A 3,437-nucleotide genomic window follows, 5' to 3' on the forward strand; every position below is an offset into this window, starting at 1 on the left:
TCTCTCTCTCTCTCTCTCTCTATTTCGTTTACTTTTTCTGTCTCCATTTTACATCCCCAGGCCCGCCCCCACAATCGTCACCCCTCTTTTTTTTACACATAGGCCAAGGAGATTAATAGTAAAACTAAGCTCCTTGACATAGGCCTATTCCCTCCCATACCGTAGCCCACTGCCCAGCCCTATTATTAGGCCTATAATTCCACTGGGCGTGCGGCGAGGGGTGCCGCGAAGAGAGAGAGAGAGAGAGAGAGAGAGAGAGAGAGAGAGAGAGAGAGAGAGAGAGAGAGAGAGAGAGAGAGAGAGAGGGGGGGGGGGTCCATTTGTCGTAAGGTCCTTGATTGCAACTCTCCTCTCCCTTATAATCCGTGTCGCAAAAAAAGAGAAAAAAAAACTCCAGTGTAATAATATCATTATATATTATATAAGTGCGTTTTGAACAAGGAAAGAAGAAAAGAAAAAATTAAGCATGTATTATGTATATTATATATTATTTTATTTATGCATGTATGTAATTATACTTTATATATTATTATCTACAATATAATAATATTATTTTATAATATATATTAACTTTTTAATGTCGTACACTTTTCGATTTTAGTTTTGCATTCCTCCAGTTTGCAAGGGTGTTAACTCTGAAAACAAGAATATAATGATTTCGCGGAAGAAATGAAAAGTGAAAACATCAGCATCCTGTGGAAACTGAAATATAAGCCTGAAGTCTAGTAAAATCGAGATGCTTTCCTGACACTTGTGAGTTTAGAGCGAGGGTAGATCTATGCCTATGGAAACTATGAAAATCTACAGTATATTATAGTTTAGATTTTTTTGACTATTCAATACACTAGGCTATAGTCTAGGCACTTCATCAGTGAACGCGCTCACACTATAGCGTCATTTGGCTTCGGAAAGTCCCATAGGGTTTTGTTTCCGGACATGACGTCTCATCGCGACAGTGGGTTCAAACTGCCCATATTTTTGTTTAATTTAGGGGACCAATATTCAAATCCGATACATGTCTTTAAAGACCTGTGGATGGCCTTCAAAACGCTTCTTTCCAGGTCGATGTTCGACTAATGAGTCTCGAAATGAAAGTGGCTATTCTCACCCGCCCGGAAGTTCTCGCAAGACCAACTCCTCCCCTCTTCTCTCTCTCTCTGTCTCTTTCTGAATACTGTCTATCGGTGTGGACGATCAAATTGACCAAAACGAAGTTAAAAAATGATGTTAAAACACAAAAGTAAATCAATTTGGTTGTCTACAAAGATGCTACGGCTATTAAGCTATTTAACTTTTCGAATCGAGCCGAACCAAGCCGACCTACGCGGGTCGCCATTTTGTTTTGCCCGGAAATTCTCGCGCTACTCCTCTCTCTCTTTCTCTCTCTCTCTCCACTGCCCACAGACAAAATTGTACGCATTTAGTAGGCTACAGTTGTAATGGAACGTCTTCACGTCACAGAATTCTACAATTTTTCTGTGATCACAGTGTAGCATTCTGTGGTTTAGGGTGAACGCAAAATTTGGTGAACACGCACCGGGTGAGAATAGCCACAAGACTCGCCTGCACTATTCTCACTCCGGGTGAGAATAGAGGTGGCCTCTCGAAATATAATATTTCAAGTTGAAAAATAGACAATTTTTAACTATTGATTTTTGATAAATTTTCTCGTCATATTTTTTTCAAACTATCCTTGTTGGTAAACCATTCTTTGTTCTTCCAGAAAACGTTTAAATGGTTATCGTAGAAGTCTTACCTTGGCTAGTGTAGTCTTACCCTTTTATCAACCAAATCCGCGAAAACCTAGCTGAACCCTTCCACCGTGACATCGCGCAGAGTCGTGACGTCACGCATTTTCGCCTTGAGCTTTTGGCTCCCTCTCTTCATCGTTTGAAATGTATGAGACAGGGAAATACATCGCCAAGAGATTTTTAAACTTTAGTTCAAAAAGTTAATCAATTTTGGTAATGTTTTAGAAAGTGGCTATTCTCACCCGCCCGAAGTTCTCGCAAGATCAACTCCTCCCCTCTTCTCTCTCTCTCTGTCTCTTTCTGAATACTGTCTATCGGTGTGGACGATCAAATTGACCAAAACAAAGTTAAAAAATGATGTTAAAACACAAAAGTAAATTAATTTGGTTGTCTACAAAGATGCTACGGCTATTTAACTTTGAAAGTGGCTATTCTCACCCGCCCGGAAGTTCTCGCAAGACCAACTCCTCCCCTCTTCTCTCTCTCTCCGTCTCTTTCTGAATACTGTCTATCGGTGTGGACGATCAAATTGACCAAAACAAAGTTTAAAAATGATGTTAAAACAACAAAAGTAAATTAATTTGGTTGTCTACAAAGATGCTACGGCTATTTAACTTTTCGAATCGAGCCGAACTACGCGGGTCGCCATTTTGTTTTGCCCGGAAATTCTCGTGCTACTCCTCTCTCTCTTTCTCTCTCTCTCTCCACTGCCCACAGACAAAATTGTACGCTTTTAGTAGGCTACAGTTGTAATGGAACGTTTGTTCACGGCACAGAATTCTACAATTTTTCTGTTATCACAGTGTAGAATTCTGTGGTTTAGGGTGAACGCAAAATTTGGTGAACGCGCACCGGGTGAGAATAGCCACAAGACTCGCCTGCACTATTCTCACTCCGGGTGAGAATAGAGGTGGCCTAACCGAATCGAGCCGAACTACGTGGGTCGCCATTTTGTTTTGCCCGGAAATTCTCGCGCTACTCCTCTCTCTCTTTCTCTCTCTCTCTCCACTGCCCACAGACAAAATTGTACGCTTTTAGTAGGCTACAGTTGTAATGGAACGTTTGTTCACGGCACAGAATTCTACAATTTTTCTGTTATCACAGTGTAGAATTCTGTGGTTTAGGGTGAATGCAAAATTTGGTGAACGCGCACCGGGTGAGAATAGCCACAAGACTCGCCTGCACTATTCTCACTCTGGGTGAGAATAGAGGTGGCCAATGTTTTATAATCACTGACCTCACATTTGGCCTTAGTTCATTCGATAGTATAAAGAAAATAAAACTTTTTAGACCCAAGTATTTTCTTTTCACTGAGCTCCCCCCTCCCTCCTTTTTCCCCTGCCCAAAGCCTTTCATTGCGTAGGTCTAGGACCTAGATCTAGTATGAAGAGTCCGGACTCGTGTTGTTAACACAGTAAAAAATTAAATTGGGACTCCAATTAAAGTATCTGATGCAATTATTTGCTTGATAAAGTTTCTTAGGTCTATTGTTAGTACCGATCCAGATTTTCTTTCTTTTCTGTCGTATGATCAAGAACGAAAAATGCTATGTACTGGATTGTGGGATCCACTGCATGCCCCCCCCCCCTCTCTCTTTCTCTCTCTCTGTCTCTCTCTTTCTCTCTCTCTCTCTCTCTCTCTCTCTCTGGGTGTGTGTGTGAATGTGTGTGTATGTGTGCGTGTGTG

The 3,437-nt window shown here is 41.2% G+C and overlaps 1 protein-coding gene across 1 annotated transcript in view; it reads left to right on the forward strand.

Annotated features, from left to right (window-relative positions):
• Positions 1-634: 634 nt before the first annotated feature.
• Positions 635-3,437, forward strand: part of LOC101853978 (TP53-binding protein 1) — a 49,214-nt gene continuing 46,411 nt past the window's right edge. The window contains exon 1 of the mRNA XM_005110211.3: positions 635-753. The gene's annotated coding sequence lies outside the window, so the exon portion shown is untranslated. The remainder of the gene's footprint in view (positions 754-3,437) is intronic.

Source organism: Aplysia californica, unplaced genomic scaffold (assembly GCF_000002075.1).
Source record: "Aplysia californica isolate F4 #8 unplaced genomic scaffold, AplCal3.0 scaffold00865, whole genome shotgun sequence".
In the NCBI taxonomy this organism is placed as follows: Eukaryota; Metazoa; Mollusca; class Gastropoda; order Aplysiida; family Aplysiidae; genus Aplysia; species Aplysia californica.